The sequence below is a fragment of the Oncorhynchus keta genome, chromosome 9 (assembly GCF_023373465.1).
Source record: "Oncorhynchus keta strain PuntledgeMale-10-30-2019 chromosome 9, Oket_V2, whole genome shotgun sequence".
Lineage (NCBI taxonomy): Eukaryota > Metazoa > Chordata > Actinopteri > Salmoniformes > Salmonidae > Oncorhynchus > Oncorhynchus keta.
Window position 1 is genome coordinate 12,424,048 of NC_068429.1, and position 15,685 is coordinate 12,439,732.

At 50.0% G+C, this 15,685-nt stretch overlaps 1 protein-coding gene and 1 long non-coding RNA gene across 9 annotated transcripts in view; both read left to right on the plus strand.

The window, feature by feature from the left end:
- LOC118388049 (cAMP-specific 3',5'-cyclic phosphodiesterase 4D-like) overlaps positions 1-15,685 on the plus strand; it is a 469,033-nt gene that overhangs the window by 253,520 nt on the left and 199,828 nt on the right. The gene's annotated exons all lie outside the window — the stretch shown is intronic.
- LOC127931738 (uncharacterized) lies at positions 161-1,300 on the plus strand. Of its 2 annotated transcripts, none has more exons than XR_008142783.1 (3): positions 161-704; positions 1,087-1,141; positions 1,197-1,300. It is a non-coding gene; the product is annotated as an uncharacterized LOC127931738 (long non-coding RNA). The 2 variants fall into 2 exon arrangements; XR_008142784.1 differs by lacking the exon at positions 161-704 and adding an exon at positions 743-921.

The following is a 15,685-nucleotide window of genomic DNA, read 5'->3' on the forward strand; positions in this document are numbered from 1 at the left end:
TACCCATGGTATACAGTCTGATTTACCACAGCTTTCAGCCAATCAGCATTCGGGCTGGAACTACCCAGTTTGTAATATGTGCTGTTTATTGGGTAGGATAGATAGAGGGGGAAAAAGGTAGAGTTACTAAAATAGCAGTGGGCAAGATGAATGTGTTCCGGAGGCAGCGGCTAAGACCACTAGATCTCCCTTGGCCACGATGATGTATCTTTTAATCTGTCTTGTCTACTACAGACGCTCCAGCCTCTAACCAATCCTTCTACCATAACAATTGACTGGATAATAAGGGTAAAGAAATCAAATGGGCAATGTAGGCCAGGTCCCCTTGGAGTGTCAGTTGAGACCCAAAGTGAAGTGACCCTAATGTAGGCCAGGTCCCCTTGGAGTGTCAGTTGAGACCCAAAGTGAAGTGACCCTAATGTAGGCCAGGTCCCCTTGGAGTGTCAGTAGAGACCCAAAGTGAAGTGACCCTAATGTAGGCCAGGTCCCCTTGGAGTGTCAGTTGAGACCCAAAGTGAAGTGACCCTAATGTAGGCCAGGTCCCCTTGGAGTGTCAGTAGAGACCCAAAGTGAAGTGACCCTAATGTAGGCCAGGTCCCCTTGGAGTGTCAGTAGAGACCCAAAGTGAAGTGACCCTAATGTAGGCCAGGTCCCCTTGGAGTGTCAGTAGAGACCCAAAGTGAAGTGACCCTAATGTAGGCCAGGTCCCCTTGGAGTGTCAGAGACCCAAAGTGAAGTGACCCTAATGTAGGCCAGGTCCCCTTGGAGTGTCAGTAGAGACCCAAAGTGAAGTGACCCTAATGTAGGCCAGGTCCCCTTGGAGTGTCAGTAGAGACCCAAAGTGAAGTGACCCTAATGTAGGCCAGGTCCCCTTGGAGTGTCAGTAGAGACCCAAAGTGAAGTGACCCTAATGTAGGCCAGGTCCCCTTGGAGTGTCAGTAGAGATCCAAAGTGAAGTGACCCTAATGTAGGCCAGGTCCCCTTGGAGTGTCAGTTGAGACCCAAAGTGAAGTGACCCTAATGTAGGCCAGGTCCCCTTGGAGTGTCAGTTGAGACCCAAAGTGAAGTGACCCTAATGTAGGCCAGGTCCCCTTGGAGTGTCAGTAGAGACCCAAAGTGAAGTGACCCTAATGTAGGCCAGGTCCCCTTGGAGTGTCAGTTGAGACCCAAAGTGAAGTGACCCTAATGTAGGCCAGGTCCCCTTGGAGTGTCAGTAGAGACCCAAAGTGAAGTGACCCTAATGTAGGCCAGGTCCCCTTGGAGTGTCAGTAGAGACCCAAAGTGAAGTGACCCTAATGTAGGCCAGGTCCCCTTGGAGTGTCAGTAGAGACCCCCCTAATGTAGGCCAGGTCCCCTTGGAGTGTCAGAGACCCAAAGTGAAGTGACCCTAATGTAGGCCAGGTCCCCTTGGAGTGTCAGTAGAGACACAAAGTGAAGTGACCCTAATGTAGGCCAGGTCCCCTTGGAGTGTCAGTAGAGACCCAAAGTGAAGTGACCCTAATGTAGGCCAGGTCCCCTTGGAGTGGCAGTAGAGACCCAAAGTGAAGTGACCCTAATGTAGGCCAGGTCCCCTTGGAGTGTCAGTAGAGACCCAAAGTGAAGTGACCCTAATGTAGGCCAGGTCCCCTTGGAGTGTCAGTAGAGATCCAAAGTGAAGTGACCCTAATGTAGGCCAGGTCCCCTTGGAGTGTCAGTTGAGACCCAAAGTGAAGTGACCCTAATGTAGGCCAGGTCCCCTTGGAGTGTCAGTTGAGACCCAAAGTGAAGTGACCCTAATGTAGGCCAGGTCCCCTTGGAGTGTCAATAGAGACCCAAAGTGAAGTGACCCTAATGTAGGTCACTCACATGTAGAGTAACGACTGGTGAGTCAATATCACCCCTGCAGGGCTTGCACTCAAGACGGGCGCTGATGACATCAAAAGTCCACTGAAACTGTCATCCATGACATTTTCCTGATGTGTTATGGTTCCCCGAGGGGAAGGGGGACTGAGGTGATTGAGTAAAGATAATCAGATGATTTTAGGGGGAGAATGGTAGAGATGGTCTACAAAAGGTCTCCAGTTAGCATGTTGTATTTGTCAGTAACACCTAACTAGTAAGACATGATATGATAGGAAATGAACAAGGATAAGAGTCAAGTACAGTGGGGAGAACAAGTATTTGATAACCTGCCAAATCGGCAGTGTTTCCTACTTACAAAGCATGTAGAGGTCTGTAATTTTTATCATAGGTACACTTCATCTGTGAGACGGAATCTAAAACAAAAATGCAGAAAATCACATTGTATGATTTAAGTAATTAATTTGCATTTTATTGCATGACATAAGTATTTGATCACCTACCAACCAGCAAGAATTCCGGCTCTCACAGACCTGTTCGTTTTTCTTTAAGAAGACCTCCTGTTCTCCACTCACCTGTATTAACTGCACCTGTTTGAACTCGTTACCTGTATAAAAGACACCTGTTCACACACTCAGAGTCAGTCACCCATAGTCATAGTTACCCATACCCACCAGTACTCATAGCCACAGTCACCCATAGCCACCAGTAGTCATAGCCTCAGTCACTGGTAGCCACAGAGGCAAGTCAAATGTCACTAGGGTCTGGACCTTGTTCTCGCCCATTCATAATGCATGCAGTGTGGGTTGCTAGCAAGTCACTACTTCTCCTTAGCGTTAACTATTGATTAAGGGCCTGTGTTCCGGGCCCTCAGAGGGATTGATGTGGCTCTGCTAATGTGTGGTAGACAACTCCATTATTCATGATTCCACTGGCCATTTGAGCATGTGGTGAAGCACTGTATGCACAGCTTTTACATGTACCTATATTTTGGATGATTGTCAGTGGTGCGCAGTGGTAGACCTCAAGACGAATGTCAAGTAACACCTTACCACGACTGTATGTTGGCCAATGGTGGCCCTCAAGTTGATATGAAGACGTGTGCCAGGTTATTGGGCATATAACCATTTATCAGTTTATTCAGGACCATGCAACATTACCCAACATTCAGATAGAAATGTATACCATTTCTAGAACAGCTGTTAATATCTGTCTTGCAGAGTATGTAATAGTCAGCTCTATTTAAAGTTCTTCAGTGCCTTCGGAAAGTATTCAGACCCCTTGACTTTTTCCACATTTTGATGTTACAGCCTTATTCTAAAATGTATTAAATGAAAACAATCCTCAGCAATCTGCACACAACACCAGATAATGAAAAAGCGAAAATAGGTTTAGAATCTTCTGCAAATGTATTCGTATACATTCGTATAAGTGTAAGTATTCAGACCCTTTGCTATGAGACTCAAAAATGAGCTTAGGTGCATCTTGTTTCCATTGATCATCCTTGAGATGTTTCAACAACTTGATTGGAGTCCACCTGTGGTAGATTCAATTGATGGGGCATGATTTGGAAAGGCACACACCTGTCTCTAAGGCCCCACAGTCGACAGTGCAAGTCAGAGCAAAAACCAAGTCATGAGGTCGAACAAACTGTCCGTAAGAGCCCCGAGACCGGATTGTGTTGAGGCACAGATCTGGGAAAGGGTACCAAGATATTTCTGCAGCATTGAAGGCCCCCAAAAACAAAGTGGCCTCCATTATCCTTAAATGGAAGAAGTTTGGAACCACCAAGACTCCTCCTAGTGCTGGCCACCCGGCCAAAATGAGCACTCTGGAGAGAAGGGCCTTGGTCAGTGAGGTGACCAAGAAGCCGATGGGCACTCTGGAAGTGCTCTAGAGTTCTGAGAACCTTCCAGAAGGACAACCATCTCTGCAACACTCCACCAATCAGCCTTTTATGGTAGAGTGGCCAGACAGAAGCTACTCCTCAGTTAGACATGACAGCCCGCTTGGAGTTTGCCAAAAGGCACCTAAAGACTCCCAGACCATGAAAATCAAGATTCTCTGGTCTGATGAAACCAAGATTGAACTACAGTGAAGCATGGTGGTGGCAGCATCATTCTGTGGGGGTGTTTTCCAGCAGCAGAGATTGGGAGACTATTCAGGATCGAGGCAAAGAGGAACGGAGCAAAGTACAGAGATCCTTGATGAAAACCTGCTCCAGAGTGCTCAGGACCTCCGACTGGGGCAAAGTTTCACCTTCCAACAGGACAACGACCCACAGCCAATGCAACGCAGGAGTGGCTTCGGGACAAGTCTCTGAATGTCCTTGAGTGGCCCAGCCAGAGCCCGAACCTGATCAAAAATCTCTGGAGAGACCTGAAAATAGCTGTGCAGCAATGCTCCCCATCCAACCTGACTGAGCTTGAGAGGATATCAAATCAAATTTTATTGGTCCCATACACATGGTTAGCAGATGTTAATGAGAGCGTAGCGAAATGCTTGTGCTTCTAGTTCCTACAGTGCAGTAATATCTAACAATTCTCCAACAACTACCTAATACACACAAATCTAAAGGCATGATTGAGAATATGTACATATAAGTATATGGATGAGCAGCATAGGCAAGGTGCAATAGATGGTATAAAGTACAGTATGTACCCTCCCTGACTAGCACCAAAAGCTCAGCCTTTAGGGCTTTCTCAGGGAGAAAGAGTCCATAATGTTCTGCTACAGCGCAAAACCACCAACCGAACAACAGAGGGCGCACCAATAAACTGGGAGACTGCTGAGGCAGCCATTTTGGACACAGCAGTCTACTTAACACACAAAAACTAAACCAGTCATCCAAACCTACCACCACACCTCAATCACCAATCAGAGAGCTCAGAGCAGGGGTCCGGTGGGTTTAATGGATCCCGGATGAGTCCCCATTATGCTACTCATGCCTCTTGGAGAGAATGCAACACCCTGCTACACTCAACTCCCCGTGGAGTGAAAGAGGTTTGTGACTGTAGGTGCGGGTAAGGATGACTGAGACAGAATTTTACATTAACAGGGCATTTATTCCTTCACATGGTAATTTGGGGAAAAGGTGCTGGATGGAACCAAAGCAAAGAAAGTTCAAGTTAAAGAGCCCCCTCTCCTACCATAGCTACCCACTACTTATCTATTCTTAACACTACCTGGCGCACTAACCAAAATACAGTGGGTGGTCCGCCCAGGTCTTACGTAGTGTGCATAGACAGAGTACATACTACGGGTAGATGTATGCCCGCAGGCCTCTTACCGAAGCACTCCCAAAGTGCCTTCCCCTTCCCACACTCCCCCAGGGAAAGAAACAGAAGAATCACTAACGTAAGTTATCAATTTAAATAATCAAAAACAGTCCTTGTGACAAAAACATTCCTCAGCAGGACCCGTTACAAAATAGGTTTTTATAAAGTGTCTGAGCAACAACCAACAAAGGCCATCAAAGAAGCTCTCTGATCAACAACCAATACAGGACACACCAATCAGCTCTCTCTGATCAACAACCAACACACCAATCAGCTCTCTCTGATCAACAACCAACACACCAATCAGCTCTCTCTGATCAACAACCAACACACCAATCAGCTCTCTCTGATCAACAACCAACACACCAATCAGCTCTCTCTGATCAACAACCAACACACCAATCAGCTCTCTCTGATCAACAACCAACACACCAATCAGCTCTCTCTGATCAACAACCAACACACCAATCAGCTCTCTCTGATCAACAACCAACACACCAATCAGCTCTCTCTGATCAACAACCAACACACCAATCAGCTCTCTCTGATCAACAACCAACACACAAATCAGCTCTCTCTGATCAACAACCAACACACCAATCAGCTCTCTCTGATCAACAACCAACACAGGACACACCAATCAGCTCTCTCTGATCAACAACCAACACAGGACACACCAATCAGCTCTCTGATCAACAACCAACACAGGACACACCAATCAGCTCTCTCTGATCAACAACCAACACAGGACACACCAATCAGCTCTCTCTGATCAACAACCAACACACCAATCAGCCATCTCTGATCAACAACCAACACAGGACACACCAATCAGCCATCTCTGATCGACAACCAACACACCAATCAGCCATCTCTGATCGACAACCAACACAGGACACACCAATCAGCCATCTCTCTGAGCAAAGGAACACTGGCTTTTATACAGCTGGAGAAGGAGTCTGTAATTGCAGACAGCTGTATCCCCTGACGAGAGGGCGGGGTCAGCTCCAATTTGCAATGGGGCCGACCAATCAGCTACTTGAGGGAATCCAGGAAGCCATTTCCTGAAATACACACAAACACATACAAACCCACAACACAGAAAATGGGGAACCTAACAATGTGATATGAGTAATGTAAGATATATACAGTAAACATTATCACAGTTGCATTGTTTAAAGTGACTTGTGATCCATTTATTAAAAAGTGGCAAGTGATTGGGTCCCAATGTAGGCAGCAGCCTCTCTGAGTTAGTGATTGCTGTTTAGCAGTCTGATGGCCATGAGATAGAAGCTGTTTGTCAGTCTCTTGGTCCCAGCTTTGATGCACCTGTACTGACAAAGCCTTCTGGATAGTAGCGGTGTGAACAGGCTCAGTTGGTTGTTGTCCTTGATGATCTTTTTGGCGTTTTGTGACATCAGGTGCTGTAGGTGTCATGGAGGGCAGGTAGTTTGCCCCCAGTGATGTGTTGTGCAGACTGCACCACCCTCTGGAGAGCCTTGAGGTTGAGGGTGGTGCAGATGCCGTACCAGGCTGTGAAATAGCCCAACAGAATGCTCTCGATTGTGCATCTATAAAGGTTTGTCAGGGTTTTGGGTAACAAGCCAAATTTCTTCAGCCTCCTGGCGCCTTCTTCACAACACTGTCTGTGTGGGTGGACAATTTCAGTTGGTCTGTGATGTGTACGCTGAGGAACTTAAAACTTTCCACTTTCTCCACTACTGTCCCTTCGATGTGGATAAGGGGGGGTGCTCCCTCTGCTGTTTGCTGAAGTCCACGATCATCTCCTTTGTTTAGTTGACGTTGAGTGAGAGGTTGTTTTCCTGACACCATCTGCAGAGAAGAATAGGAGAAACTATCCAAATACAGGTGTGCCAAGCTTGTAGTGTCATGTGCTCCCGAGTGGCGCAGTGGTCTAAGGCACTACTGCCTGTCTAAGGCACTACTGCCTGTCTAAGGCACTGTGTCAGTGCTAGAGGCTTCACTACAGACACCCTGGTTCAAAACCAGGCTGTATCACAACCGGCTCTGATTGGGAGTCCCATAGGGTGGCACACAATTGGCCCAGCGTCGTCTGTTTTTGGCCGGTGGAGGCTGTCATTGTAAATAAGAATTTGTTCTTAACTGACTTGCCTTGTTTAATAAAGGTTAAATAAAACATTTTAAAAATACCCAAGAAGTCTTGAGGCTGTAATCGCTGCCAAAGGTGCTTCAACAAAGTACTGAGTAAAAGGTCTGAATACTTATGTAAACGTGATATTTCATTATAATTATTATTTTTTAATTAAAAATGATTTTAAAGAATCCTAAAAACTGTTTTTGCTTTGTCATTAGGGGGTACTGTGTGTAGATTGACGAGGAAAAACAATAATATAATACATTTTAGAATAAGGCTGAAACCAAACAAAATGTGGAAATAGTCAAGGGGTCTGAATTCTTTCCGAAGGCACTGTAGATAACTTAAAACAGAGCTGACTATTACATACTCTGCATGAATATGACCACATTATAAAGCATCCTGATACAGTCATATCATTTTTTGCATTGTGTGTACTGCGGCCCATCATGCCACAGTCAGCCTCACATGACATTTAATCTTCCCATTTCACCCTGCAGTCCCCAAAGTGTATCTGACAAGCTCCCTCTGCAGACACCCTTGGCCTTTCCACAGGAACCGGCACCATTACATAAGCACAGAACAGGGCTATTAATACACACAACCATGTCTGGGAGACCTCAGAGCAGGGGAAGATAGATGGAAGATGAGGGAGTGAAGTGGAGACTGAAGGGGGAATTGGGATAAACCGTGGTCCACTGCATCTACGGGGGAAAGGGAAAAGGGAGATAAACCGTGATCCACTGCATCTACGGGGGGAAGGGAAAAGGGAGATAAACCGTGGTCCACTGCATCTAAGGGGGAAAGGGAAAAGGGAGATAAACCATGGTCCACTGCATCTAAGGGGAAAGGGAAAAGGGAGATAAACCATGGTCCACTGCATCTAAGGGGGAAAGGGAAAAGGGAGATAAACCATGGTCCACTGCATCTAAGGGGGAAAGGGAAAAGGGAGATAAACCATGGTCCACTGCATCTACGGGGGAAAAGGAAAAGGGAGATAAACCATGGTCCACTGCATCTAAGGGGGAAAGGGAAAAGGGAGATAAACCATGGTCCACTGCATCTACGGGGGAAAGGGAAAAGGGAGATAAACCATGGTCCACTGCATCTACGGGGGAAAGGGAAAAGGGAGATAAACCGTGGTCCACTGCATCTATGGTCCACTGGGGGAAAGGGAAAAGGGAGATAAACCATGGTCCAACTAAGGGGGAAAGGAAAAGGGAGATAAACCATGGTCCACTGCATCTAAGGGGGAAAGGGAAAGGAGATAAACCATGGTCCAGATAAACCATGGTCCACTGCATCTAAGGGGGAAAGGGAAAAGGGAGATAAACCGTGGTCCACTGCATCTAAGGGGGAAAGGGAAAAGGGAGATAAACCATGGTCCACTGCATCTAAGGGGGAAAGGGAAAAGGGAGATAAACCGTGGTCCACTGCATCTAAGGGGGAAAGGGAAAAGGGAGATAAACCATGGTCCACTGCATCTAAGGGGGAAAGGGAAAAGGGAGATAAACCGTGGTCCACTGCATCTAAGGGGGAAAGGGAAAAGGGAGATAAACCATGGTCCACTGCATCTAAGGGGGAAAGGGAAAAGGGAGATAAACCATGGTCCACTGCATCTAAGGGGGAAAGGGAAAAGGGGGATAAACCATGGTCCACTGCATCTAAGGGGGAAAGGGAAAAGGGTGATAAACCATGGTCCACTGCATCTAAGGGGGAAAGGGAAAAGGGGGATACCTCGTCAGTTGTCCAGCTGAATGAATTCAACTGAAATGTGTCTTCCACATTTAACCCAACCTGAATCAGAGTGGTGTGGTGGGGCTGCCTTAATCTTCATCCACGTCTTCGGCGCCCAGGGACAGTGGGTGGTTAACTGCCTTGCTCAGGGGCAGAACGACAGCTCGGGGATTCGATCCAGCAACCTAAGAAGGCTTGTCTATGTTCAATGTCTTTAACTAGGCTGGATGGTACCCAAAATGAGCAATGGCCAAGGAGTCAATGGCCAAGGAGTCAATGGCCAAGGAGTCAATGGCCAAGGAGCGACGCACGCACAGATGTGTGCATACACTCTTGCGTACATGCACGCACACACGCACACACGCACGCACACACACACACACACACGCACGCACACATACACACACACACACACACACACACACACACACACACACACACACACACACACACACACACACACACACACACACACACACACACACACACACACACACACACACACACACTGTGTAACGGTCTGAGGAAACACAGAAGTCTCAAATGTACATCATGATGTAATTGCTGAATAAAATGTAACCATAAGACATTTCACTTTGATAAGGATCTATATCAATCAATCAAGTTTAGCAGAACAAGGAAAAACAATTGCACATTTCAGTAGTTAGATAACCCTTCATTCTGTAACTGGACAATTCATTGTTCTACCTCCTTTACAGATTTTTACCTTGTCAGCTTGGGGATTTGATCCAGCAACCTTTCAGTTACTGGCCCAATGCTCTAACCAGTAGGCTACCTGCTGCCCCTTAGTTTAGATTCTAAGAAACCTGACAGGTTAAAGTATGACCCTGACATATGACATAACCACAAACTACTGTTGCAGTAGAGTAGCGTGTTAAAAAGGCGTTAAGTTGACATTCTTTTCTTCTCAGCAGAACGGTACAGGACTACGTCTTTGTGAGGTATCTGTCATATTTCATGGAGGTTTTTCACTTGAGACAGGGTGCTTGTTGGGGGAATTGTCAGAGTGTTAGTCTATGCTATTCATTATGGTAAATAGTTGTAGTCTACATCTTGCAGTGAATCTTACACCAGGTGGGATCTACTCTGTTACACCAGGTGGGGTCTACTCTGTTACACCATGTGGGATCTACTCTGTTACATCTAGTGGGACATACTCTGTTACACCAGGTTTGACCTACTCTGTTACACCAGGCCGGACCTACTCTGTTACACCAGGCCGGATCTACTTGGTTTTATATCAATCATGCCAATTCCAATTATTCTAGTTTTTATGACCTTTGGTTCTTTTAAATAGGTTTACGCATCTCCGTTCTTTGTGCTTTATTTATCTATCCTAATCACTGTTTAATAAGGTTCTAGATAGCACCTTTTTTTCCATGAGTGTAACCGACTCTGTTACACCATGCGGGACTGGGACCTACTCTGTTAGACAAGGCGGGACAGGGACATACTCTGTTACACCAGGCGGGACAGGATCAGGACCTACTCCGTTACATCAGGTGGGACAGGGACAGGACCTACTCTGTTATACCATGTGGGACAGGGAAGGGACCTACTCTGTTGCACCAGGTTGGACAGGGACTGGACCTACTCTGTTACACCAGGTGGGACAGGGACGGGACCTACTCTGTTACACCAGGTGGGACAGGGACCTACTCTGTTTCACCAGGCGGGACAGGGACGGGACCTACTTTGTTACACCAGGCGGGACAGGATCTGGACCTACTCTGTTACACAAAGGTGGGGCAGGACCAGGGCCTACTCTGTTATACCAAGCGGGATAGGGAAGGGACCTACTCTGTTACACCAGGCGGGACAGGGACATGACCTACTCTGTTATACCAGGCAGGAAAGGGAGAGGACCTACTCTGTTATACCAGGCGGGAAAGGGAGAGGACCTACTCCGTTACACCAGGCAGGACAGGGACGGGACCTACTCTGTTATACCAGGCAGTAAAGGGAGAGGACCTACTCTGTTATACCAGGTGGGAAAGGGAGAGGACCTACTCTGTTACACCAGGCGGGACAGGGAGAGGACCTACTCCGTTACACCAGGCGGGACAGGGACGGGACCTACTTTGTTACACCAGGCGGGACAGGATTTGGACCTACTCTGTTACACAAAGGTGGGGCAGGACCAGGGCCTACTCTGTTACACCAAGCGGGATAGGGAAGGGACCTACTCTGTTACACCAGGCGGAACAGGGACAGGACCTACTCTGTTACACCAGGCGGGACAGGGCCCTACTCTGTTACACCAGGTGGGACAGGGAAGGGACCTACTCTGTTACACCAAGCGGGACACGAACAGGACCTATTATGTTACACCAGGCGGGACAGGGACCTACTCTGTTACACCAGGCGGACCAGGGATGGGACCTACTCTGTTACACCAGGTGGGACAGGGATGGGACCTACTCTGTTACACCAGGCGGGACACGGACAGGACCTACTCTGTTACACCAGGCGGGACAGGGACGGGACCTACTCTGTTACACTAGGTGGGACAGGGACGGGACCTACTCTGTTACACCAGGCGGGACACGGACAGGACCTACTCTGTTACACCAGGCGGGACAGGGACGGGACCTACTCTGTTACACTAGGTGGGACAGGGACGGGACCTACTCTGTTACACCAGGCGGGACACGGACAGGACCTACTCTGTTACACCAGGCGGGACAGGGACGGGACCTACTCTGTTACACTAGGTGGGACAGGGACGGGACCTACTCTGTTACACCAGGCGGGACACGGACAGGACCTACTCTGTTACACCAGGCGGGACAGGGACGGGACCTACTCTGTTACACTAGGTGGGACAGGGACAGGACCTACTTTGTTACACTAGGCGGGACAGGGACAGGACCTACTATGTTACACCAGGCGGGACAGGGACGGGACCTACTCTGTTTCACTAGGCGGGACAGGGACAGGACCTGCTTTGTTACACTAGGCGGGACAGGGACGGGACCTACTCTGTTACTCTAGGTGGGAAAGGGACAGGACCTACTATGTTACACCAGGCGGGACAGGGACGGGACCTACTCTGTTATACCAGGCAGGAAAGGGAGAGGACCTACTCTGTTATACCAGGCGGGAAAGGGAGAGGACCTACTCCGTTACACCAGGCAGGACAGGGACGGGACCTACTCTGTTATACCAGGCAGTAAAGGGAGAGGACCTACTCTGTTATACCAGGTGGGAAAGGGAGAGGACCTACTCTGTTACACCAGGCGGGACAGGGAGAGGACCTACTCCGTTACACCAGGCGGGACAGGGACGGGACCTACTCTGTTACACCAGGCGGGACAGGGAGAGGACCTACTCCGTTACACCAGGCGGGACAGGGACAGGACCTACTATGTTACACCAGGCGGGACAGGGACGGGACCTACTATGTTACACTAGGTGGGACAGGGACGGGACCTACTATGTTACACTAGGTGGGACAAGGCCATGACCTACTTTGTTACACCAGGCGGGACAGGGACAGGGACAGGACCTACTATGTTACACCAGGCGGGACAGGGACTGGACCTACTCTGTTACACCAGGTGGGACAGGGACGGGACCTACTCTGTTACACCAGGTGGGACAGGGACCTACTCTGTTTCACCAGGCGGGACAGGGACGGGACCTACTTTGTTACACCAGGCGGGACAGGATCTGGACCTACTCTGTTACACAAAGGTGGGGCAGGACCAGGGCCTACTCTGTTATACCAAGCGGGATAGGGAAGGGACCTACTCTGTTACACCAGGCGGGACAGGGACATGACCTACTCTGTTATACCAGGCAGGAAAGGGAGAGGACCTACTCTGTTATACCAGGCGGGAAAGGGAGAGGACCTACTCCGTTACACCAGGCAGGACAAGGACGGGACCTACTCTGTTATACCAGGCAGTAAAGGGAGAGGACCTACTCTGTTATACCAGGTGGGAAAGGGAGAGGACCTACTCTGTTACACCAGGCGGGACAGGGAGAGGACCTACTCCGTTACACCAGGCGGGACAGGGACGGGGCCTACTTTGTTACACCAGGCGGGACAGGATTTGGACCTACTCTGTTACACAAAGGTGGGGCAGGACCAGGGCCTACTCTGTTACACCAAGCGGGATAGGGAAGGGACCTACTCTGTTACACCAGGCGGAACAGGGACAGGACCTACTCTGTTACACCAGGCGGGACAGGGCCCTACTCTGTTACACCAGGTGGGACAGGGACAGGACCTACTCTGTTACACCAGGCGGGACAGGGCCCTACTCTGTTACACCAGGTGGGACAGGGAAGGGACCTACTCTGTTACACCAAGCGGGACACGAACAGGACCTATTATGTTACACCAGGCGGGACAGGGACCTACTCTGTTACACCAGGCGGACCAGGGATGGGACCTACTCTGTTACACCAGGTGGGACAGGGATGGGACCTACTCTGTTACACCAGGCGGGACACGGACAGGACCTACTCTGTTACACCAGGCGGGACAGGGACGGGACCTACTCTGTTACACTAGGTGGGACAGGGACGGGACCTACTCTGTTACACCAGGCGGGACACGGACAGGACCTACTCTGTTACACCAGGCGGGACAGGGCCCTACTCTGTTACACCAGGTGGGACAGGGAAGGGACCTACTCTGTTACACCAAGCGGGACACGAACAGGACCTATTATGTTACACCAGGCGGGACAGGGACCTACTCTGTTACACCAGGCGGACCAGGGATGGGACCTACTCTGTTACACCAGGTGGGACAGGGATGGGACCTACTCTGTTACACCAGGCGGGACACGGACAGGACCTACTCTGTTACACCAGGCGGGACAGGGACGGGACCTACTCTGTTACACTAGGTGGGACAGGGACGGGACCTACTCTGTTACACCAGGCGGGACACGGACAGGACCTACTCTGTTACACCAGGCGGGACAGGGACGGGACCTACTCTGTTACACTAGGTGGGACAGGGACGGGACCTACTCTGTTACACCAGGCGGGACACGGACAGGACCTACTCTGTTACACCAGGCGGGACAGGGACGGGACCTACTCTGTTACACTAGGTGGGACAGGGACGGGACCTACTCTGTTACACCAGGCGGGACACGGACAGGACCTACTCTGTTACACCAGGCGGGACAGGGACGGGACCTACTCTGTTACACTAGGTGGGACAGGGACAGGACCTACTTTGTTACACTAGGCGGGACAGGGACAGGACCTACTATGTTACACCAGGCGGGACAGGGACGGGACCTACTCTGTTTCACTAGGCGGGACAGGGACAGGACCTGCTTTGTTACACTAGGCGGGACAGGGACGGGACCTACTCTGTTACTCTAGGTGGGAAAGGGACAGGACCTACTATGTTACACCAGGCGGGACAGGGACGGGACCTACTCTGTTATACCAGGCAGGAAAGGGAGAGGACCTACTCTGTTATACCAGGCGGGAAAGGGAGAGGACCTACTCCGTTACACCAGGCAGGACAGGGACGGGACCTACTCTGTTATACCAGGCAGTAAAGGGAGAGGACCTACTCTGTTATACCAGGTGGGAAAGGGAGAGGACCTACTCTGTTACACCAGGCGGGACAGGGAGAGGACCTACTCCGTTACACCAGGCGGGACAGGGACGGGACCTACTTTGTTACACCAGGCGGGACAGGATTTGGACCTACTCTGTTACTCTAGGTGGGAAAGGGACAGGACCTACTATGTTACACCAGGCGGGACAGGGACGGGACCTACTATGTTACACTAGGTGGGACAGGGACGGGACCTACTATGTTACACTAGGTGGGACAAGGCCATGACCTACTTTGTTACACCAGGCGGGACAGGGACAGGGACAGGACCTACTATGTTACACCAGGCGGGACAGGGACTGGACCTACTCTGTTACACCAGGTGGGACAGGGACGGGACCTACTCTGTTACACCAGGTGGGACAGGGACCTACTCTGTTTCACCAGGCGGGACAGGGACGGGACCTACTTTGTTACACCAGGCGGGACAGGATCTGGACCTACTCTGTTACACAAAGGTGGGGCAGGACCAGGGCCTACTCTGTTATACCAAGCGGGATAGGGAAGGGACCTACTCTGTTACACCAGGCGGGACAGGGACATGACCTACTCTGTTATACCAGGCAGGAAAGGGAGAGGACCTACTCTGTTATACCAGGCGGGAAAGGGAGAGGACCTACTCCGTTACACCAGGCAGGACAAGGACGGGACCTACTCTGTTATACCAGGCAGTAAAGGGAGAGGACCTACTCTGTTATACCAGGTGGGAAAGGGAGAGGACCTACTCTGTTACACCAGGCGGGACAGGGAGAGGACCTACTCCGTTACACCAGGCGGGACAGGGACGGGACCTACTTTGTTACACCAGGCGGGACAGGATTTGGACCTACTCTGTTACACAAAGGTGGGGCAGGACCAGGGCCTACTCTGTTACACCAAGCGGGATAGGGAAGGGACCTACTCTGTTACACCAGGCGGAACAGGGACAGGACCTACTCTGTTACACCAGGCGGGACAGGGCCCTACTCTGTTACACCAGGTGGGACAGGGACAGGACCTACTCTGTTACACCAGGCGGGACAGGGCCCTACTCTGTTACACCAGGTGGGACAGGGAAGGGACCTACTCTGTTACACCAAGCGGGACACGAACAGGACC